The sequence below is a fragment of the Marmota marmota genome, unplaced genomic scaffold (assembly GCF_001458135.2).
Source record: "Marmota marmota marmota unplaced genomic scaffold, marMar, whole genome shotgun sequence".
Taxonomy (NCBI): domain Eukaryota; kingdom Metazoa; phylum Chordata; class Mammalia; order Rodentia; family Sciuridae; genus Marmota; species Marmota marmota.
Window position 1 is genome coordinate 15,163,759 of NW_026000211.1, and position 25,978 is coordinate 15,189,736.

The 25,978-nt window shown below is 32.5% G+C and overlaps 1 protein-coding gene across 5 annotated transcripts in view; it reads right to left on the reverse strand.

Moving 5' to 3' along the window:
- Window positions 1–25,978, reverse strand: part of Tenm3 (teneurin transmembrane protein 3) — a 2,471,519-nt gene that overhangs the window by 1,719,671 nt on the left and 725,870 nt on the right. For all 5 annotated transcript variants that reach the window (XM_048791931.1, XM_048791932.1, XM_048791930.1 and 2 more), the window contains exon 5: window positions 23,306–23,359. The gene's annotated coding sequence lies outside the window, so the exon portion shown is untranslated. The remainder of the gene's footprint in view (window positions 1–23,305; window positions 23,360–25,978) is intronic.

Here is a 25,978-nt window from a genome sequence, read left to right on the forward strand (position 1 = left end):
TCTGTTTTAGTTTTAAAACTTCTTTGTTTAATTATTTCTCATTATTTTCTGGATAACTTATTTCCTACCCTCTATCTCCATTCATCCATGAAGCTTCTGCTTTTCTTCTCAATGTCAGTAATATTTAGAATGTTCTTCAATTCTTCATAGTAAAAATAACTATAATTAGTGTTTGCTATATGTCAGGCATCATTCTAATATAAATTTAGTACAACTACTAAATTCATGAAGGTGCTATTTGTTATGAAATAAATATATAACACTCTATTACACCATACTATAATACTTTATTCTTCTATGTCTTTATCTGTTTTTTCCCCCACGTGCTGTTTTATCTAGATCATTTTTTGGAATGAATTAACAAGAGGTTGGGGATATAGTTCAGCTGGTAGAGTGCTTGCCTCTATTGCACAATGCCCTGGGTTCAATCCCCAGCACCACAAAAAATATTAATAAGGGACTAATTTGAATTGCAGGAATACACTTGATTCATTGGCTGCTCCTTTAACATTAATGAAACACATTAGAAACTAATAGATTGAAGATAGAGAGATATTTCATTCAGCTGATATGAAACATGCATTGAAGTAGACAAGGTTTTTCACAAGGTCTTAAAATTACCATAACAATTTTATATTTTTAATGTATGCCATATGGAAGAGAGGGTGCATTCTTTCTATATAGGTTTAAATGTGCCTCCATCACAATTACATCACAATGTAATTGTTGAAAATTAATGGCCATTGTGAAGATTTTAAGATATGGGACCTTTAAGAGGTGATTAGGACATGAAAATTCCTCCCTTGTGAATAGTACTAAGGCTCTTATAAAAGAGACTTTGGATTGCTTGCCCTTCAGCCTTCTGCCATGTAAAGACAGATCAATATGAAGCCATCTTGGAAGCAGAGCCAGCAGTCCTCAGCAAACACTGAACCTATTATCACCTTGATCTTGGACTTCACAGACTCCAGAAAAGTGAAAAATACATTTAGATTTTTACAAATTACCCCATCTCACACATTTCATTATGGCAGTAGAATGGACTAAGATGCTAATTAGTCTATCAAGTTCATAAGTCAAAATTAGAGCCCTAATATACTGAAGGAGAATCTATGCTATTTTTTGAAAAAAATAGGATGGGCAAAGGAAATGGAGAAGTAAAATAGCATTGATGAAACTACAGTCTTACCCAATGGACGTGTCTTCTCTTTGGCTTCTCCCATAATAGAAACACAGGGAATGTCCCTATCTCACAGATATAGAAAACAGGCCTGAAATAGCTTAATAGTTTAGTCCCAGTAAATAGGAGGATTTCTGCAGTTCAAATGTTGCCACACAAGATGCAGCAATTCTGCATGGTAAGGATAAGGCAGGGGCACCTTACTGTTGGATCCCATCTCTTTCCTTAGTCATATTTCTATCTAGAAATATGACAAAAATGTTCTAAAGGGAAACCACACTATATTATAAAAAGGTTTTCTTTTCCTAAACACTATATCTTACATATTTTTATAATTTTGAATCATATTTCTTACCAATTTTAAGTCACATTTTTGAAGTGTGTATTTTAGGATTTGTAATTGGAATCTCAGGCGACCAGTCAGATGAGTAGGGCTCAGATCTGTAATCACACTTAACAAATTAACTACTCAGGACTTAATAGGGCAAGTAAGTGCTATTCTTTTTCTTTAGAAATCATTAACTGTGCTGGTGACATGTCAACCAATTATTTCCAAGATAGAATTATTTTCGACCAGGACTTGAAATTTGGTAATTAACAATGACTTTATTAGTAAATTACATAATATGTGAGAATGCACAGTAATAAATATGGGTGAAAGCCCATTTCCTCTTAACCAATAGATGCAGTCTATTCTCAATTCCAGATCAATGATCAAAATTAAAAATATTATGTTTATAGAAACCTTGATTTTATACAATAAAACCCTACATACCTGATGAAAGAAATTATTACAGGTAAAGAGTAAAACGTTGAATGGAAGTAGTTAATTCAAAGACCCTTCTACCCATGACCCTTTTACCTCAATGGTAAATGTAGGCAATAGATTCTGCATCTGAGAAGAAAATGAAACAAACAACTCTATCAATATGAAGATATCGTAAACCACATAGGACAACTGTGGTAATACTTCGACTTTCAGACTTTAATTTGTAAAATCACAGTTGGTATTTTCTTTTGTTTAATATAATTTAAGATCAGAAAAAAAATGATTCATAATTTAGGTTGTTATAAATAATAACAAAGTTGTATTTTGCAGGACACATTCTCAGGTATATGTTTTGATAATTTAGGCTGTTTATCAAAAAATTTTATAGAAGTAAAATAGATATATATTATAAATGATACATAAATATATTCATGCATCCACACATTGCACATGTGTAGATTTCTAAATACATGTAAGTTGTGCCATGTTCCTAGCAGACTCCTTCTTCTGTGTATCTGCCCTCTAATTTCTCCCTTGACCCTCAGCTTTTCTTCACGTACATCCTCTTTACTTATCCTTCAGGTTTCAGCCCAAACAATATTATTTTGTAAAAAAGGAATCCGAATGTGACAAAATTATCTAGGAAATTTGCTAAATAGATAATAGATATTGTCTACATTAAATAGAAATTAATAATTGGTGATATATGCTTCAGTTTTCTTATATAGATTACAAAATATAGGACTAGGAGTGGAATATGGTTGAGTGTGCCCCTCAAGGGTTCATGTGTTGACATTCAATCCCCACTGTATTAAGAGGTATTAAGAGGGTCAGAACTTAATCTGGCTACAGTGTTTATAGGTGGGGCCTTTGGGAAGTAAATAGGATTAGATACAGTCATCACAGTAGATTGGATACTAGTGACTTTATAAGAAGAGGGAGAGAGACTGGAGGACCCCCCAACATACACACACAATACATATTCATCACACAAATGTGTGAACACACTCTTTGTATCATGCCCTGTGATGTACTGTACCACCTTGGAACTGTCAGTGGGAGAAGGCCATCATCAGAAGTGGGTCCTCAACCTTGTACCAAAACATGAACCGCTATAACATTTTTTTCTTTATAATATACTCAGTGTATGATATTGTGTTAAAGAAGAGAAACTCATAGTAAGGTCAAACTTTATCTTTCTTCCCCATTTTATTTTCCCCAGAATTAAACATGTCCAAATAATGCTATGTATACCTGATCAGGGTATCCATTCATAGCTGAATGGACTCCTGGTGGTGGTGGAAACTTCATGCATATGGGGCATGGTTGGAGGTTGGGCACTGGGGGCATGTGCTTGGCATGCTGGTTTTGTTTTTCCTCCTATGTATATAGGAGGTATGAATTATAGGTAATATTTTGAGGGTTGCTTTTGAAATTCTTACATAAGTGGTATCAGGACAATTTGTTCTGTTAGAGGTACAAAAATACAAATGTCCTGGTACCACCTAACAGAACTTGTCATTTTCCTACAAAGAACACACAGTGTTTTATAATTATATACTTGTTTGAGTACTATTATGGTTTAAATATGAAGTATCCCACAAAGACTTGTGTGTTAAATGTTTAGTCCCCACTGCAGCAATGTTCAGAGGTGATTTTTCTGGGAAGCAACTGGATCATGACGGTTCTCACCTGATCAAGGTTTCCATTCATAGCTGAATGGACTCCAGGTGGTGGTGGAAACTTGGTGCATATGGGGCATGGTTGGAGGAAATTGGTCAGGGTGGGGGCACATGTGCTCGGGTCTCTAACTTGTCCATGGCCCCTCCCCCACCTTCCTCCCTCTTTCCTGGTGGCCCTGAGCAGAGGAGCTTTTCTTTGCCAATCTCTTCCTTCATGATGTTCTGCCTTACTTTAGATCCACAGCAATGGAGCCAGTCAACTAGTCAACAAAGAACAGAAAACTCAGAAACCATGAACTATTACAAAATTTTTTCTTCTTTAAATTATTTATATCATATATTTTGGTCACAGCCATAAAAAAAACTGACAGGAGTATTTATTTGAAAATAATATAAGTTCTTTTTTTTAAAGAGTGATCCTATTTATTTAGCATATCAACTATTTCTTTTTGAAAGTATTTTGATGAGAAGAAGTGTTAGTAGGAAAAAAGGGATTCCTGATATTAATGAGACATGGATCATTTGAACTCACACTCATAAAATTAGCACAATAGCAGTTTTTGGTAACAAACTTGTTCATTTTGTAAGTTCGTGTCACTTTTCTTGCAGTATATATTTCAATCACCTACCCTGTGCCCTGACATTATGTTAAGTTACACTGTCGTCAAAGTTGAGGGTATATTTTACGTCCAAAAGTAAACTGTTATCTTACAAAAGCTATTAGGTATTCTTCTTTGAATATTTGTAAGGCTTTATTTAAAAGGTAGCATCCTCCTCATTATCTATTAAATTGGTTGTAATCTAGCTCTACTCATAAGCCCACAGCAGGTATTTAAAAAGCAATTCATAATGATGTATTATAAATCTTAATCAGTAATTTCAAAAGGATGCCTACAGTTGCTCACTTCATTACCTACCTTTGTTTTCAAATATTTGGGTGACTAAACATCAATGTTATTTTTATGGACTTTTGCCTGTAAGTGACAGAAAACCCTCCAAATATAATGATGATCCATATCCCCTGAAGTAGAAAGTCAATTCAAGATAATGTCCTGCATGGATGTGAAATTGTACATATATGCATAGTGGCAAGAAATCAAAGATAAATTAATGAGAATGCTTATAATTACATTTATGTGTTTTTCTTATAATAAACTTTTGAGATGAAAATGCACATCTGATTTGTCCATATGCTTAATGAAGGGGAAAATTCAATCTAATTACATTCCAACTCCTAATGCAAATTCTTCAATATTTTACTTTCAAGTATATTTCCAATAAATGAAATACATCAAACCAGAAAAAAGCAGTTTTCTTTAAAACTGGTTGTTTTTTTTCCTCCATTATATATTATATATTAGAACTCTATAAACTTAAATACATTTTAAAGCTAAGGTTCAATTATGCAATCTTATGAAAACATATTCATGAACTTCTTACAGATTTCTTTATAGAAATCACTTAAGAAAAAAAGCACCGTCTAGAAATAAAATCATTTTTCTTTAAAATTAAATAATATATGCATTTTTATGTTAAAATAACATTCTATTAATAAAATATATTTACCTATTTGCATTTTGTCTTTTTTCATTCTACTACCATGTTATATAAGTCAGGTATTAAATGGTTCTAAATATTTTTTATTTTTGTATGAATATATTTAATTATAAATTCTATTTTTGTTCAATTTCCTTCAATGTGAGAAAACTAATAATCTTATCAAATATTTATTTTTAATTTAAATTAAGCTCACTTCTCCCACATAGTTATTTAATAAGTCTTCAAATCCTGTTCCTACCAAGAAAAAAATACATATGTGTTCAAATAAAGAACAGACATTATATGCATCTGGGTCATAGGTTAACATATTTCTCAATGTTTAAATCTGATAAGGAACTTATTTTTAACCCAATATGAAGACAGATAACATATACACAGCTGGACTGCATATCACTATGAGTTTTTTCTTCTCTGCCACATGCTCTCTTCAAGGCAATAATGATGTGATAATAGAACGGAATACAAGAGTGAACCAGATCTAGTCATAATGCACAAGTGCATTTCCAATCACTTCCTTAGTATCGTTCTTTGACCATTTAATTATAAAAGTGAAATAAACAGGATAGGGGTAGAAAAATATGACAAATCACTTGAGGTGAAGAGTGTTTCTGAAGAAATAATGCACAGATTTTATGGAAGACAAAGGGGTCTGTTGTACCCAAAGTTCCTTTGGAAGATAGTGTTGTGTGAACAAGGATATTCATGATTAACATCTTCAGTCCAAATGATATTGGTTTGTGTGAAGGACTGAATTTATGTCCCTGTCAAATTCAAACTTTCTGAACTCCCAGTGTGATGATATTTAAGAGGGAGGCCTTTGGGAGGTAATTAGGTATGGATGAGGTCTTGAGGGTGGAGCCCTCACCATGGGATCAGTGCCTGCATAGGAAAATGAAGAGACTCCACAGCCTCCTCTCCTGCCATGGGGTCACAGCAAGAGAGCAAATGTCTACACCAGGAGGAGGGTCCTCAACTAGGAGTAGCATTCACAGGTGCCTTGATCTTGGACTTCTCAGACTCCAGAACTATGAGAAATAGCTATCTGTTACTCTAGCCACAAAGTCCATGGTACTTGCTGCAACAGACTGAGCTACAATAGTTCACATGTAACTTCTTTTCTCTTTTTATTTATTTTAAAAATTTTACTTTGAGACAGTTGCCCAGGCCATTCTTAAACTCACAATCCTCTACCCTCGGCCTCCAAGTTGCTAGGATTAGACATGCACCACCATACCTTTGCCTTTTCAAAGTATTTTTAAAAGTAGAAAAAATAGAAAATAAAGGATGAGAGAAAAAAATTTAAATTGCCCATACCACTCCTCTGATTATTATTCCAAATTATTTTCTAATCATTTCCAATAATGGAACCACATTTTTCAAACTGTAGGCTAAACAGTATTTACTTAAAACATGGCACTTAATATGATTTTCTAGTCAAATATGGAAGGCTTCCTGGGAATAAGCCCTGGCCTCCTTTCTGTCACTGAAAGCAATTTAAGGCAGTTAACGTCATACTGTAACTATTCAATAAATTACTTTTGATGCATACAACCCTTTAAGTTTGAGGGCTAATTCAATATATATAAATTAGCTCATATTGATGAATTAATAATTTCATTTTTGGTAGCTGTGTGTACTGCATAGCCATATTAATTTTGTATTTCATTTAGGCCTACTTAGGGCTGCCAAAGGGCATTCAGGATGCTCACATAAATTTTGTTTTCAGATGAACAATGAAAACATTTTTTGTGTAAGTGTGTCCTATAGACAAGTATTTTTACTGGGAAAATCTGGCAACCTTATCTACAAATACTGTAGTATTTTTTTTAATGCGTTATGTGTGAAGTTTTTGCTTTTTGCTTTTCTGATTTCGACGTCAGCACTCTTACCCCAAGGGTTTAATTTTATATTAGCCCTTTAAAAAATGCCAACTGCCTCAACAATGAGCTTCAAATTAAGATCTGATCAAAAATCCAGGCAATATTTACAAATGCAAAGATGGAACTGAAAAAAGCAACATGAAATGATAATTCAAGTTTGATACTAATTCAATAAATCCAGTAACCAGCATCAATATAAGTAAAGACATACGTGTACCAGGAAAGCACACTAAGTGCAAGGAGTCAAATTATGATGCATCTCTGCACATTGACTCTTGACCTCCTCACATATACACACACCCTCTGTCTGGTATTAGTTCATATTTTTTCTCCTGTCCCTCTCCATGGACAGAGTCCCTGCTATTGCTCTCCTAATAGTCAAGAGTGATTTGGTGTTGTGAAATCTTAGGATTTCAAGTATTAGAGAGATGTATTATAAAACATCAACATAACAACATTTAACTGGAGCTTTCTGCAGGAAGAGATCAGAAAGCTGTATTTCTAATAAAATTTTCTATTTACAAGTACTTGCAGAAACTTGTGAATAGAGGTGAGTCAATAATTGAGGGTACGACCATATTATTCAGTAAGACTCTATTTGGGTCGTGTTTTCATACTACTTATTTGAGACATAAAAATTTTTAAGAATAATGCTTCAAGATACTATTTTATTTATTTTCTACTTAAAATATCTTCCAGAGATGTCAAATTTGAGAACAATGAAAATTTCTCAAGTCAACTTTGTTTTTAACTTATATTGTAGCCGTAGTATTTATCACCATAACCAAAAAAAAAAAAAAAACCTTCAACCTGGTTTACATGTTGCTATATGTTTGATGAAGTTTGATCTAAAGTTAAAAATATTTGCTGTATTAAAATCAGAAAAAAATACTTTCAAAGAAGTTGAACATCTTTGAAAGTGATTTCTGGCTCATTCAAGTCGGATTGTTATTACATGAAAATGGCATACTGTCTAATACCCAGTATGTCATCAATATGTCTCTTTACTGACAAGTGAATGAAGAGATGGATGAATGAACATGCTTAAAGCAGATTATGCTGCTTTCCTGCCCTGTGCAAATGTTGGAATTTTCCTTTAATTAAAGTCACAAAAATTGGTTGGCTATTTTCAAAGGAAAATTCAAGGGTGTCATATGAAAAAAAATTAGCCAATGAAATGAAGGGAGAGGCTCTGCCTTTATATAGCAGGTCTTTTCTGTTATGGTCAAGGAGTCTTGAAATGTTCTGCACCATGGAGGTAATAGAAATACCTACATAGTATTGGATGTAAATGTGTAAGTTCAAAACAAGGTTTACCAGGAACCCCTAGCCATTAGCACATATAGTTGAATGAACCATGTGGTTTTCAATTCTGTCTTTTTGCTCTTATAAAGATATTTTTTGTTGAACCATTGATAAGAAGAACAGCTCTATAACAAAGGTTGTACTAACTGTCTAAAGTTATATTTACAAAAGGAAATTGAATTGCCAGATGCTGAGTTTGCCTTATAAACATATATCCATTCTGATTCACTGAAGTCAAAAATGAGTTTTTAAATCATTCACTATCCAGGATGAATCCATATTAATCATATTCTTTTGCCCAACCTCTCATGAAACATACTTACTGAAACTGGATTCTAGACCATACATGTCAGTGAATAGGCAAGACCATCCAAGAATTAACCCTTGGAACCATGCATTATTGCTACTTACAAAAGGCACAAACTCTGATATTTATTCAAATCTAGGATGCTATTTGTATCTTCATTATAAGGAACTGATTACCTCACTAGGCAAAAGTATGACAGTATTTTAACAATTTGTCCTTTGTATTTAAAATGCCTAGCTTATCACACGAGTGATTTAATGAATGTAAACTGCATTGATCCAAAAAAGAGCTCACAGTTGCTTTCTCATTTTTATGGTATTGCCAATTCCATTTTTTGCTCTCATTTAGGATTTTATCTGTCTATTAAGGAATACTGATGAGTAATCTATCTGTATCTTATTTATGCTACAAATTAAAGGCAAAATTTCACAGAGATGAATTTGTCATTGTTTTTATATTTTATGTGCAAACATCACAGGTTCTAACTTTTTCCTCTAACTATCTTTTAAAAATCTCTTTAATTCAAATACACACATACATATCTTATGGGTTATTTGATAACAAAAATTAGATGTCTTTGAGTTGATGGACCTCTTGTGATTATTAAAATTTTAGCAGCTTGATGTAGCCTCCACTTCAGAAATACTTCAATCCTTGACTTCCATCAGATGAGGGCAGGATGTACCATTTCCAGGTAAGCCAATACAACTCACAGAGACAAAGCAAGAATATGCGGCTATGGGTCCTGAGGCTGAAGTAACCATCAAATTAATCTTTCTTCTTTAAACTACTTTTCTACCTGGTCATGCTTAGGAGTTAGAGTGATTACTATAAAAATACCCATTCTTCATCTTAATTTCTGCCATATTGCTTTGGCATGAGAAAACTACATTGTGAAGAAATCATAAAAGGATATATGTCATTTTAAATAAAAAGATCAAGGAAATTCATACTTTTTCAGAATCATAGAGGAAAAGAAATTTTCCCTCTAAGGTATCAATAGGTATCTAGAGGTAGGTAGAATATAAGGAAAAGCAATGTTCAGGCAGCTCTGTCTCTTCAAGGGTCATGTGAATTATGAGATATGAGTTGATTCCTTTTTCTTAGTAACAGTTTTGTATTATAGTCCCACCTCTGCTTAGTTTTTCTGGTTACAGGTCCTCATGTAGGTGCAGATCTCACATGAGCTGAACTGAATTAGGATCTGACCTGATTTGACATTCTTGTTACAAGATGACTTGTCTTACAATAGATTATGTTATTTTTACCTATTCTCCCCATCTGCCTCAGATCTGTAGGACACTCATGTTTTGGGCTCTTTCAATTCCAGATTCTATATTAAACTTAACCTCAGGCAGATAATTGCAACATAGAGAATTAGGAAAGGACTTGTTTTATCTTTCATGGTCTCAAAAGGAATAAGGGAAAAAATCTAAAAGTCTACTTGTTATAAACTATTTTATTTTCATTTAAAATCAAACAGGAACATGGATAAGCATGTTACTGGTGTACTATTATATAAACATTCTGATTGGCTATACTATAAATATATTAATTTAATATATGCTTATTTAATTATACACTGCATACTTTTTAAAAAATTGAGGCAATTTTATAAATATACTTTTGGAATGCTAAATGTAATATTGCCTTTTATATTGAAATGTGAACATATTAAATGTATACTCAGTCATATGCATATTCTAAAACATTATTTGCATATTTATATATGATTCATGTGGTGCTTTCTCAATCTGAGATTTGATATCACTATGAGTTTATATAATCACTATGAGTTTATATAATCTTGGAAAAGTATTTTAAATTAATTATTTTAGTGATCATTATTTTACAATAAGCAACACCAGATTTTCGCCTGTTCTTTCTTGATTTTCTTCACAATTTTACTTGAGGAGAGGGCAAAGAAATGCATAGTGGGACACCACATTTAACTTCTCAGGACTGCATTTTGACTTTACATATTATCAATAATTTGTTGACAGCAAAGGCATGTTAATTATCATTCAATATTAACTGCCTTTCAACTACTTACTTTGAGAAAGACTTCAGTTCTATTTTCTTCTTACATTTCTATTCAGTTCTCAAAGTTGTGAATTTATACTTTATGAATTTTGTTTTGTTAATCAGTTTTTCATTTCTTTGTCTACATAACTAATTAGAAACTATGAAAGTTTTGTAAATGCAAACACTGTAGTCCTAGTCAAAATTAGAAGCATGTTAGTATTTAGCTTGTAAGTACTTTAATGAAATATTTAAATGGTCTGTACTAAATAAAGTAGAATGGGAGGTATCTTGGAATTTTGAAATCCTTCATATTAAAAATGTGCATCAGTATGTAACTTTCCATTAGTGTTCAGTATGTTTTCAGTATAATGTAATCTGAAAAGCACTGCTGATAATCTAGTTTCCTATTCACACCTATTCACATTGATATAGCAGTAATACCACAGTGAACAAGAACCATCCAGCTACACTGATCTGATTCAGTAATATTCCACTCCTGTGCCCCATTACTGGTGACTAATTCTCTCTGCCCATTGAAAACTTCCTTTTGTAAACTTTCTCACCTTAATTGCTCTTTTGCATCATAACCTGACAAGATGTTTACAATCTCTCATTTTGATTTTGTACCTAAATTAAATATTTTGAAAATAAATGATGAACCTATTTAATTCTACATAGGACCGTCTGGTCATGCTGAGGTTCTGACATACTGACTGTGAGGAAATCATGTTTATCTACTCAAGCTGCTATCATGACAGCATAAGGGCTGTAATTTCATGGCCCCAATATAGTAGGATCAATTAGACAATCATCTCAATGGCTTTGTATTTAAATACATTACTTATGATATTAATCATCTACACTTAGTAAAGATGATTCCTTCTCCTTATGTGAGTAGGGTCAAAATAGGACCCCCAAAATTTGAGGTTCAAGAATCTTCTGTTGACTTCCATTTCCATCTTAACTACAAATAATAGGGATCTTAGGAGTTTGATGAGCTCACAGCAAGGTAGCATCAGAAGAGGCCTCTGCCTATCCAGCAATAATCAGGTAGGAGCCCCAGCACCCTGCATCTTCTTTGTAACTCCCCTTATTCTCCCCAACACATAACCCACAGCCAGCAACTACCTTAGAATGGAGGGGGATGGATTTAATCAGGCCCTCTATCACTCATTAGTCATCACCCAAACCTAGGACATCTGGATCAATTCCCTTCAATGGACCTTACCTTCTACCTGTCTCCTACTCCTGAAAGTCTTCCAATGACTATCCTCGAACTCATGGGCAAATTATTAGCAAAATTAAGGGTTCCTTATCTTCTTTCCTGATAGCTCTCTATATTCTCTTACTCTTTTCTATAGGAACTGCTTCCCCTCGAGCCTTAAGCTGTACTGTGAGTTCCCCTGGCCTCTACATATCTTACATCACTTGTCTTCTAAATGACCTGGGCATCCTCCTCATTCATTTGACTCTTCTAAGTCATTTTCCTTCCTCCTTCCTCCTTCCTGGAAAGTGTTAGCTGTTAATCTTTAGACAATCCCTCCTCTACCCTTTTAGGTGGAATTCTCCACCAATGTTTAGATCACTCTAACTCATTTTAAAAATATTTTAGCTTCTAGTATCACTGTACTTCCCTCCAACAACATTCCCTCCATAACTCTTAGTTATTGTTATTATACTTAAAGAGTTGATGCATTCCCCACTTTTGCTCAGCTACCAGCAACAGTGCCCTTGAACTACTCCCCTTTTTCTTTCTTAAAACATTCTCCATAAATTCTCCCTTCACCACCTCTTCAGGATCAACATTTTTTTCCCATTTTTACCAGACCATTATCATCATCATCCTCTATTACTCCCATTAACAAACAGTATTTCTTTTTATTTTTAATTTTTTATTTGTTTGAATTAGTTACACATGACAGTACAATGATATTGACATATCATACATTTAAATCAGATGGGATAAAATTTCTCATTTTTCTGAGTGTACAGGTTGCAGAATCACATTGGTCATGCAGTCACATATATACACACAGTAATAATAATGCCCATAATTTTTCTCCAGTCACTGCCCCATTTCTCTTTTTCTCTTTATAAGAAAACTCATTAGGAAAATTGTCAGACCTAATTGTTTATATTTTTTTCTTATTCTTATTCCCCCTCTAGCTGTTAAGTATAACTTTAGGCACAAGGGTCTTTGGAAGAGAGATACACCTTAAACTTAAGGCAATTGAGGACATTCCATCAAATTTCTTGGAGTATTTATGAAACTCATGGAACTAAGCAATTCAAATACTTTGTAAAAAGTTTGTTTTATGATAAAGTAACACATTAATCAGGATACTTTTCGGACATTACTTTCTGTGAATATCACCAGTGACTTTCACCTTAATAATTTTTAATTGATTACTTTTGACTCCTCATCTCACTTGACCTATCATGGAAGTTTGCTTGATTGGAATTTCAGGATGGCATATTTTCCTAGTTTTCTTACTACTTTTCTCTTCTCTTCTTTTTCTGTCTCCTTTCTGTTTCTCTTCTCTCCATCCTCATAACTTAGGTTTTTTCCAGTGGCCAGTCTATAAATCTTCTCTGCATTCTGTCTACATTTATTTTCTGGTTGCAAATTATAACTCTGGCATATGGGCAATGAAACTGATGGTTAAATTTTTTTTAAAGTATTGTGAAATTCTATTTTGGGCAACTTTCTATTCTATCTGGTCCTTATCCTTCAAAATTAATGTTGTAATCTTTCCTGTTTCAGAAACACAGAGCTTTATAATATTCATTATTCTCACTAAAATATGCCACCTGGCTTACCATCTTTGATATTACCTATATTTTGATATTTCTTCATTTTTTCTCTTCTTCAAACTAAATATACAGAATCATTGGAAGAGTATTTTTAATTTATTTTTTATTTGTTCTAATTAGTTATATATGACCATATGTATTTTGACACATTATATATAAATGACTTATTTTGCTTACATGATATTTTTTTATTAAAAATCCCAATAAAAAACTTCATAGAAATAGGAACAGAAATCATGAAATTCATTTGGAAAAATAAGAGACCCAGGATTGACAAAGCAATCATTATCAAGAAAGGTGACATATGAGGCATCACAATACCAGAACTTCAATTCTACTACTGAGCCATAGTAACAAAAATAGCATGGTATTGGCATCAAAACAGACATAGACCAATGTTACAGAATAGAAGACCCAGAGACAAACTTAAATAAATACAGTTATCTCATACTAGACAAAGGCACCAAAAACATTAATTGGAGAAAAAATACTACTTCAACAAATGATGCTGGGAAAACTGGAAATTTATATGTAGCAAAATGAAATTAAATCACTATCTCTCACTTTGTACAAAATTTAACTCAAAGTGGATCAAAGCATTAGGCATTATTAGAACAGAGACCCTGAGCCTAATACAAGAAAAAGTAGGCCCAAATCTTCACCATGTCAGCTTAGGACCTGACTTCTTTAACAGGACTCCTAAAGCACAAGACGTAAAATTAAGAATCAATAAATTGGATAGATTCAAACAAAATAGCTTCCTCTCAGCAAAGGAAACAATAACTTGAAGAGAGAAAATCTTTACCACATGCACCTCAGATATACATTAATCTTCAGGATATACAAAGCACTCAAAAAACTTAACACCAAAGAAACCAAATAACTCAAACAATAAATGGAATAAGGAACTGAACAAACAGTTCACAGAAAAAGAAATACAATCGAGCAAAAAATAGATGAAAATAATGTTCACATCTCTAGCAATGAGAGAAATGCAAATCAGAACTACACAGAGATTACATCCCACTCCAATCAGAATGGCAATCATCACGAATACAAGCAACAATAAATGTTGGCATGGATATGGCACGAAAAGGTACACTCATACATTGCTGGTAGAACTGCAAATTGGTGCAACCATTATGAAAAGCAGTATGGAGATTCCTCATAAAGTTTGGAATGAAATCACCATTTGATCCAGCTGTACAACTCCTTGGTTTATACCCAAGGGACGTAAAATCAGCATACTTCAGTGACATGACAACATCAATGTTTATAGCAGCTCAATTCATAAAAGGCAAACTATGGAACCAACCTAGGTGCCCTTCCACAGATGAATGGATAAAGAAAATGTGGCATATATACACAATGGAATATTACTCAGCCTTAAAGAAGAATGAAATTATGATATTTTCAGATAAATGGAGCTGCAAGAGATTTTTGATATAGCTCTTACCCCAAACTTTAAATACTGGGGAAAATTAAGAAACAAGAAGGTTTGGTCCATTAGCCAACCACAGCCCATTTTAGCTTCTTCATTCCTGTCCTCATTCCTCGCAGTATGATTAGTGAACCTCAGGACATGGTATTCTTAGGTAGTGAATAACATCCAAAAGAAAAAAAATAACAACACATAGTAGGACAAGCAGAAATGTTTGTGTTTGAATTGATAAAGTTGTGTCATTAGTGAAGATTAAACTGAAAATGTACAACAATAAGGAATGACTTTCTGTGATTTTCATTAACTGTGAAAAGTTTGAGATGAACTCTTTTGAGGTAAGCTAGACTCAGGTACCAACAGCACGCCTGTGTGACAGTAAATTCCTCTACAGATCGACCAGCTGTGATTTGACTTAAAAAATTATCTTTGTGGAATTAAAAGCATATTGCTTTCAACAAAAATACACCAAGCACTCTGCTCTTACCATTCACCTATTTCCTATGATTGTTGTAACAAATAACTATAAATCTGGTGTCTTAAAATAACATATTTATTCTTGAGACTGGAAATCAGAAATCACTATCACTAGGTTAATATCAAGTTGTCACCAGTGCCCTGGCCTCTTCAGAGCCATTTCTTGCCTCTTCCAGATTCTGGTGAAGGCTGCTGACATGACTTAACTTGTAGTTATCTCTCTCTGATCTCTGACTCTATGGTCACATTGCCTTCTCTTCTATATGTTTATTTGTAAACACATGGAAGAAATATATCTGTTTCTCTTTTACAATGCTATTCAATTTCATTAAGGTCCACATGGATAATCGTGGTATTCTATGTCAGGAGCCTTAACTTAATCATACTTGCAAAGATCTTGTATATATCATAGGTGGTAGCTAGCATAAAATCCAGGTAGCAGGATATAGATATCTTATGTGGAATGATTATTCAACTTGCCATATTCCACAGTCTTTTACCACAAATGCCAATACATATCTGTATTAGAATATAGATGAAAAGGAAACATTATCAAAAAGTTTTGCCACACTGTAATTATCAAAACATTATCAAAAAGTTTTGCCACACTATAATTTGTTTCAAACCTTGATTTGTAAGTCTCTATAATTTATCACACATATGCCTCCTTATTTATTCCTATGTATAATTCAGTCTGTAATTCATTGGTGAATAAAGGAGAAACATAAAAATCTGGAAATTTGAAATATATTTTTGTTGTTTTATATTTCGTTTGTATGGATTCTTTTTATGAGCATTAAGGTAGAATTCTAAGAGTTTAATGAAACTGGACAAATACTATTACTCTATTTCAACCGAATGGTCCTCAATGAAAATAATTTGCACAGTATTTTCAATAGTGTTATTACAATTTTTGCCACAAGAATGAGGTGTCAGATTTTTATTGTCTGATGTATACTAGGAATTAGAATTGCATGACCTACCACCTTGACCTTTATCCATATTCTGCATTTTGATTGGGTAACCTTTCCACTTCTTCCTATTTATAGCTTTACTAAACTACAAGAAACAGGTAAAATGTCCAGCCAGCAAATATACAGAATAGTGGAAGGTCAAGCTGATAGAGGAGATGACTGAATTTCATATAGGATATGTAACATTCCAAAACCAGTACCCCATTCTCATGTAAAAATTTAAATAAGAATGCAAAATAGCATAACTGAATCCATTCTATAAAAATGAATAAAAGAAATGTGAGAAATTGAACCTGTTCTATGCAAGTTGCAATTTCCTAGCCTTCCATGGAAATATTGTTGAAAGATTACTTGAGGTCACAAAGTCAGTTTTCATTATCACTGAAGTGATGCAAATATATATATTTGTACTTTAAGCCCTGTATAAGGAAAGCTATTTCAGATCTGCCATTTGTCTTGGGTTGATACAAAATCACAGATTGATTATGACTTTCTTCCATTCTTTTCTGACTGCGTGTGCTGATGGACTTGGACAAACAACTGTTTATAACTAGAAAGACTCAACAATTTTACACCAAATACTTAGAATCATCATCAAACATTCGTTCACTCTTCCTTCTAAACTCAGTATTTCACTTAAAAGCACTTATCCATTGTATATAAAATCTGTTACTTTTATCATCTTATTACATGTGTATTTTCAACAAATGAAACAATCTTACAAAAGTTTTTTTCATAAACTATGTTTCACATGCAATTTTAAAAGATTACCTGATACAAACCAAGAAGCAAATAATAAACAGATTTCTTCACTATCTTGATTCAGTATGCCTGGTGCCTTTGTTCATGGAAAGATAATTATGTATGAATTAATTATTAATTTCACAATGTCTTCCTAATCTTTGAAGAGACCCCTTCTTCTAAAAAAAAAATCTACATATATGCTCTAGGACTAGGGGTACATATATCAGTGGTAGCATGTGTTAGACTCTGGATTCAAATTCCCAGCACCAAAAAGTAAAAAATAAAAGCACTTAATAAAAATATTAAAGCATAAATATGGTTTGCCTGCTTAAGGGAAGCTAGTATGTTTTAATTTTCTCCATCTTAGTTAATTTTAATATGCCAAAGGCAACCTCTTATTTTTATAGGTTAAGAAACAGAATCTTGGAGATGAGCTACATATTAGATAAATTTCTTCCATCAATTCAAAAAAATGACTAAGAAACTAATTCAGAAGACACCAAAAATATGTTTAAAGGAAGAAAATAACTTTTTCATTTTTAGAACTTTACAGTGCATCTTTCTGTTACTTATATTACACTTCATAATTTTAGATTTTTATTATACCATGCTGAAATCTATAAACATTTTGGATCAAAACATACTGTACTATTGAGTGAAGAGAGATATATGAGCATGTTGGAAGTAATGGTTATGAGAAATGCAAGAAGTACTTTTTGTTGTTTTTGTTATTGTTGAAGAAAAATAGAACTTTATTATTAAATTATTTTCTCACAGATACTAGGTCAATATGAAGGAAAAACAACTTTTCAAGATACAGGAAGTAGAGCTTTTTGAAGCTTTAGATGTGACTGGTTAGTGAAAGCCTTCTTAATATGACCTTGACATTGAGCTTGCATCATTTGTCAACTGGCTGATGTAACTCACACTGCATCATTATCATCTGAGCTTATTGTACTTCCATCTTCCACCCTAGAAGTAGGAAGGCAACACAATGCTTACCTAGCATATATTCAATTATGCCTAACTATATTCTTCATAAGAGAAACTTCAGACTTGGATAGGCACTATTATTAAATTCATTGCTTATGTTCTAAAATTTACAAAACAGACTAAAGATGTAAAACTTTTAATGAAAGCTATATTTCTTTGAATTGGGTGAGTAAAATGCATTGTATGTATCTATTATAAATCATCAATTGACTAGTAAGTTGAAGAAGGTACTTTTAAAATCCACATTTTTAGTTGGGCAGGGAGATACACACCTGGAATCCCAGAGACTCAAGAGGCTGAGCTTAGAGGATCACTAATCTAAAGCCAGCATGACCAACTTGGATACTAGGCTAAAGGTAAAATTATATTTTGCAGACTGACTGTACAACTTGAAGGATTTTGAGGAGAAAAAAAAGTGATATTCTTTAAAAAGTGGTGCCTTATATTAATTTTTATAAGAAGAAAAGTATGTCAATGAGAAGACCAATCATGAAGCTATATTTGATTGAAAGAAATTGAAATGCATTTTTAATATTAAGGTTGTATTAGGATAATGTACTGATAAACTTTTCTTCTTCAACTAGAAGTTAACGTACCATGTAGACTTAAGCCTGTAAACGATGAGAAATATTTAAAATTATACAGTGTGAGACAAGCTCCCAGATCCACTATTTACAACTAGTAAATAATATCATGAGGAAGGTTTTGTAAAAATAAATAAATAAATAAATGAGCCAAGGCTTGAGTTAGAGATGAACTCTGGCTATTTACCACTTCCTGTTCTATATTATTTGAACCTAATCCCACCCCAATATCTCACCTGCAGATAGTGACAAAAGAATATCAAATATCTTGTTTATAATGAAGAAGCCATCAGGTAAGAAACATCCTTTAACCTGCAGACCACAATTAATGAACCCAGGTTGCATGCAATTAAAACAGAGAGCAAGTTTACTTTTCCCTACAAGATCAAAGTATAGTTCTGAGATATAATATTTTCCATAATTTGGTAACGTTGTTATCAAAAGTCTGGCTTTTTAGATTTATTTTGTGTTTCATATATTTTGAGAGGTCAGGGGAGTGAACTATACTATATATTTTTAAGACACTAATAAGATTCTATAATTCTAAATGTTATCATCCTTTAGTGGTATCAATCAGTTTTAGTAATGACTTTAAAATAGAAATTGTGATTCTTAAAAAGCATTTAAAATATAAGATGTTTTATGAAAATTGTCTTACCCTTCAGCAGACCCTTTGATTTGTTACCATAGGATTTATTTTTTGTCAGTTATTCTGTAAGAACCATGGTAGCTTTTCAGTTATGCCCATTACTGATGAAAAAAAAATCCTTGAATTATTAATGTGGGCCCTTAAATTTTTTCCATTATATTAAATTCAAATGATATTTACCAGACTGATAATAAAATAACAACATGATTGTTTAATCTCTGTATTTCCAAAAATGTTAGAAAAGCATACATGTCAAAATATTCTTAGTTGTAGGTATTTTTTTGTGTGTGAATCAAAAATGTCTTGTCTTATAAGTACTCTGTGGCTCTAGAACATTGTGGTCTAGAGTGACTTGACAATATCTATGATTTCCAAGGAGGGTAGGCACTCACCACATTTGGCTATTAAGTATTTGAAATGTGATGGGTACAAGTGGGACATTACATTTCTGTATATATATATATATATAATTTTAATTTTAATAGCAACATGAGGCTAGTGCTACCATATTGGACAGTACATTATGGGAGATAGAACTAATGATCACAGCCAGTATAGCCAACTGGTTTGGCCTGGCTTCTGGGCTCCAAAACCACCACTGTAGGTACCTCCAGGGACTATGAGGAGGCATGCAGTGCCCAAAATTGAATTAAATCTTTCTGCTCTTTTGACTATTTATTTTAAAATTAGCCTTTCTTCTCCTTCGACCTACTCTCATTTTCAAAGGCATTTCAATCAATAATTATCCTGTAGTTTGCTTCTTTAAACAAGACAGATAACCTCGAATAAATAACCTGTCTCCACGGTTTCTTAAAGCTAAAGTTTTTAAGCCTTTCTATTCCACCCCCACAGTCACTACCTTTGATCAGTCTATCAGTGTTGGCTTCTTGGAATTATTATTGCAGTTTTCTAACTGGGTTTTCTCTATGTCTGCAGCTCTCTGTCTACCTTCCCTTAACCTTTTTTCAAAACCACTGTTCAATTAATGTTTCCCACATGCAATTCCAATGTTCCTGACTGTTATAAAATCTGCTAGGGCTGTCTTTTATTTTCTGGGAAGAAATGAAAAAAAAAAAAAAAAAAAAGCAAAGTCCTTAGTAAAGCTGCAGATACAATTTTAGGCTCTTGTTCTTTCTTACTACTCTGTGACATTTATTCTATGTGCCCTGAGCATATAATGCTCTCCTGTCATCTTGATCTTGCTACATATTGGATGTCAGGTCTTCCCCTCCTATAAAGCCTAAAATAATTACTATAGACTTTTTGATCTTAGAGCCATCTACCTCCACCTTGAACCACACATACACACACACCCCACAACCACAACACCATTTCGGTTACAAATTGTTTTAGTCAGCTTTTTGCTGCTGTGACTAAAGGATCTGAGCAGCACAATTGTAGAGAAAGAAAAGTTTATTTGAGGGCTTATGGTTTCAGAGGTCTAAGTCCATAGAAGATTGGCTCCATTTCTTGGGACTCAAGGTGAGGTTGAACATCATGGCAGGAGAGGGTGGCGGAGTGAAGCAGGTCACATCACAGTGATCAGGAAACAGAGGGAGACTCCACTGGCCATACACAAAATATGTACCCATAGCCACACCCCCCAATTAACCATTTCTTCCAGGCATACCCCACCTGCCTCCAGTTACCACTCAATTCCATCAGAGATCAATTCACTGATTAGGTTAAACTCTCACAACCCTATCATTTCTTCCCTGAACCTTCTTGCATTGTCTCACATGTGAGCTTCTGGGGGACACCTCACATCTAAATCATAACACCTGTACTCAGAGTGGCTTAAAAAATATCTTCTCCGAAAGTCCTGCTTTAGCACCCAAGGAGGAAGTGGTTGCTCACCTCCACTTCCTAGATGCTATATCTGACTTGTCTCACAGCCCCATCAAAATGGAGATTTTTTTGTCAAATATTCACATTTCTCTAGCTGTGTGTGAGCATCTAGAACACAAGAACTTTTCTCTATATATCTCTAGAGGCTAAGACCATGCACCTCACTTCTCAAGTTGTTAAATCCATGAATAAATGACAAAATAAAAACAGATTAAGGGTGAGCATTTTAGAAATAAAATAAAATTAGAACAATCCAAAGATGAATAAAATTCTGTGTGCATATCCCAAGTTTTCTAGTTTGGGATCCCAAGAAAGTACAAGTTTGAAAAAAAAAAAAAAAAAAAAAAAAAAAANTATATATATATATATATATATATATATATATATATATATAGTATGTGTGCCTGTATACATATATTTTTATACATATTCCTATGCATATCATACTTGAATAAACATATTTATATTTGATTTTTTTCTATAAAATATATAAACATTATTTGAAAATGAAAACATACTAAAAACATCTACTAAGAAATAGATTCAAATAAATTTGTCACAATGTTACTTATAAATTATGCAGTCCTGAACTAGTGTTTACCACTTGGTTAATGTATAAGAAAAATGATCATCCTTATGTTCTTGCTTATGATGGCATTTTCTCTGCTCTTTTTCCTTCTCCCTATGCATGATAGGACAGAGAAATAGTATTTCACCAAAAATTTTATGTCATGTTTAGGTTATCACACAAAACTAACACCAGTTAATCCCTTCTCAAAGTCTAAATATTTTATTCACTAATGCCTTTATCTACCAAAGTATAAGAAGCAAAGCTGGATTCCTCAAAATTAAAAGAAAATTAATAATTTATTTTAAATACAGCATATTTTTTAATGATTTATGTTTGGGTATTTTATAATTATAATAATCTTTTTCTATTCTATTGTATTACAATAACAAATTTTGCATTCAGGAAAGATGACACTTTCATTGCCCTGGGAGGTCATTTTAAATCAGAGCTCATTGTAGAGGAGGATTGATAAACAGTTGAACTGTTGAGTCAGGAAAACAGTCAAGAAATAGTACAAGTAAGGAATACAAACCAGAGCACAGTCCAGATTGGACACACACCAGAAATCTATTTGAGTAGATAAAAAAAAAAAAAAAAACAGTAATTGGAAGTGTTTGGAAAATTCAGAATTCAGAAGTTAGCACTTTTGTCTCTAAAAGTTTCAGAGAGATACCTCTGCAAGTGAAGTTTCCACTTACACCTCATATCTTAAATTACTTTAATTCCTGGATGAGCAAAGAGCCTGCAGCATGCTGATATTTCCCTATTCAATTTGGAATAGAGATAATTCTCAAGTAATTACATTAATGTAAAGAAAAGGGACAGATAACCCAGGAGAATGGGTAAAACAAAGTTACTTATGTTCACATTTGAAATAAACATAGGATTAACCACTATGAAAATTACATTGCAGAAGAGTTAAAAATCCATATCATCCTAATTTGTTTACCATTTAAAATCAATTGGTAGAAAGATGCTCCCACCTTTCAACATTAAAATAATTTATTTTTTAAAAACCATTTAACATGCAACCTCAATAAAGATATGAATGGCTTTAAAATGATCATGTAAAAAACATGTTCCTCAATCCAAAATTTGATCAATTATTAAATAATTGCCCATGAGAAACTGAGAATCTGGATAAATAAAATAATCAAAGAGAAAAATCAATGTTTGAAAATGCAGAAAGTGAAATTTAAATACCAAAACTAAGTTAAACACTGGGGAAAATGGAAAGATTTTGTAATGGCTTATTTTCCTTTAATATTAAAATGACTTTACTTAAAAAAAATAAAAACTAAAATAAAGTGATTTGACTTTAATCTGAGAGAATTTGATGGGAAAATTTTTTAAAGTGAATGAATTTTATAAAAACGAAAAATGGCATGGCAGGCTAAATTTTAAGTAATCATATTAACTTTCTCATAAATTTAAGCATCAATGGAATCCTAAATATTGAGATGTTGAAGTTTTTAAAAAGTTATTACATATACATAAACACTTACTGTTATTTCCTTGCAGCAAAAATCTATATCCACAGCAGAATCTGAAGTCATTCACTGTTTAAAAAAAAATCACAAAACATGATTAATTTAAAACACAATAAATTCTAAATTGCAATAGCTACTAAAACTTTTTTATGTTAATAAAAAGAACTATTATAATATCCTAGTTTTAGTTTATTTTCATGAATGAAAATCTACAAAGTGGAAATTGTTTCTCAGTGTTAACCCATAAGTTAAAAATTACAACTGAGAAAAGAAAATTTTAATTACAGAAAAATACAAAAATATCCTTGTTAAAGAAAACAATGTATTCATTGTTTCCCCATACTTATAGGTAATGTGATGACTGGTTTATAGATACTGAATAATGAATAGCTCAAATTTCATTCTGATTAGAAACTTGTTTCAATGTTTATCCAAAATTCTCTGATTCAACAAATCTTTCTTAATCCATCAAATATGAACATAATAATAAAAAAGATGTCATTAACTTGGAGACACTATTCTGAACAATTAGAGAATATATGATGCAATCCACAGTTAAAATACACTATTTCACTCAATACTTGATCAATTTACTAAAGAAAAAGATAAATTAGTTATCGTGTGCTTAATGTTGAACAATATCTGAATATTTGACCTAAAGTAGAGAACTTAAATAATTATCTAAAGCACTCAGGCCAAAAGACCAATTTGCAAGAATTACCCAGCTCACTGGGGCAAGAAAGAGGAGTCTCTTTCTTGAGTTATTTCTTAAATGCTAATTTTATTTTTCATGGTTGGAATGTACCAAGCACAGAAAGAAATGACATAATTTGAATTAGACATCTACAATCACAAATGAAATCATCTAAAATATTATAATAAACCAAAGTGTTGTTCTTAAAAATGCCACTTTTATTTCTATGAAAATATGTACACATATACTGTAATTTTAATAAAACTTGATTTATACTTAAGTATTATTTCATTATAACTTTACATTTCCACTCTACCCAGTAATACATTTTAATTCTTTTTCCTTTTTTATCCAACATTAAAACTATAAGGCTACTACTGAAATAGTTTTTCCAGTAATATGCTCAATACCAATTTTAAAAGCCAAAAAATTTCCCTGATTTATAAATAAAACTAAAACCTAATATAAAATTGGAAGTGTGTCATTTGTTTAATAAGCCACTTCTTCTATTTGTTCTTTAAGAAACAAAATCTGCTGACATAATGTAACCTGAAAGATTTCTTTTTTAAAATTTTTTTAATATTTATTCTTTAGTTTTTGGTGGACACAACATCTTTATTTTATTTTTATGTGGTGCTGAGGATCGAACCCAGTGCCCTGCGCATGCCAGGTGAGCACGCTACCACTTGAGCCACATTCCCAGTCCGTGAAAGATTTCTTTATGTATTTCTCTACTGTGCTTAGGTTTTTTTAAAAAATAATAATAATAAACTGAATTCGGGGGAAAATTTTAAAGAAAAATTGTTTAAAATTTTCTACAGTAAGTAACCTTAAGAAATGGTTTTCCATCACATAGGGAAAAAGAGATTTTAGGTAATAAGAGTTTTTGGTCAAGGTCAGAGTAAATACTAGTTTAGATGACCAATCATTAAATCTCTTATTTAAAAATTATTTAATAGCAATAAGTTTAAAGTTAAACTTAGAGAATGTGAATAAAATAATAATCAATGCCTTCTGCTCTTTAACATTGTTGCTAGTAAATGGTACATTTTAATATCATTTCCTGTAACTCCCAAGCTTCATTTTTATTAATATAGGACAAGTCCTTAAAATGAATGGTTATAAAATTATTTTTTAATTTTACAATTAACTTTTAATTTTTTATAATATACACAAATGTAATATAATTTTATCTTAAGAGTGAAGCTATCCTAAGGCAAAATATCTTGAGGATTAAAAGAAACCTATTTCCCAGTATAAAAAAAATAATTTTCTAACCATAGAAATTGACATATATAACTTTATTTAGAAATAAAAACAGATTCCATTTTAGTTAATTTTTAATTTCTTACCTGTGCAATATATTTTTAGCTTTGCCATACTATTTTTTTTTTAATTGTCCTACTCGGTAGAAATATTCTAGTATCACCACCCACTGTTTATGTTGTTAAATGCATTTGGAGAGAATAAGGTACTATTACATGGGAGGAAATGGGTCCCTCATCTTTAGATTTAGGCTACATTCAAGGTGGTTGAAGAGATATTAGTCATGGGATAAAAGGACCACTGTCAATTTCTTTAACATTTCTTTTCTGTTTTTGATTGTGGTTTCTTTTTTCCTGTAGTCAAATGTCCTACTCAGATACACTCCCTGATAGCACTGCATGTTCTACTATTGATGAGTTTTTAGAAGTTCAAAATATTTCTTTAAATGAAATATTGTTTGGAATTGCTGTGCTAGAAGTTGGGATAGGGGAGAACAGAGGAAGATGGCGGCGAGGGGAGTGCATTACCCCCGTGTGCTGCTTCACTGTGTGGGAGTATGACAAGTCAGGACGGCTAAAGGATATCTTGTTAGGAATTTCCAGCAATAGTGGGGTGCTCCGGAACCTGGAGGAAGGATTTCCATCGCACGAGGATCGGCTACGGGGACTCAAACGCGAGAGGTTTGTCGCACGGAGGGTAACTGCTTATTCAGCAAATCGCCCCGCGGC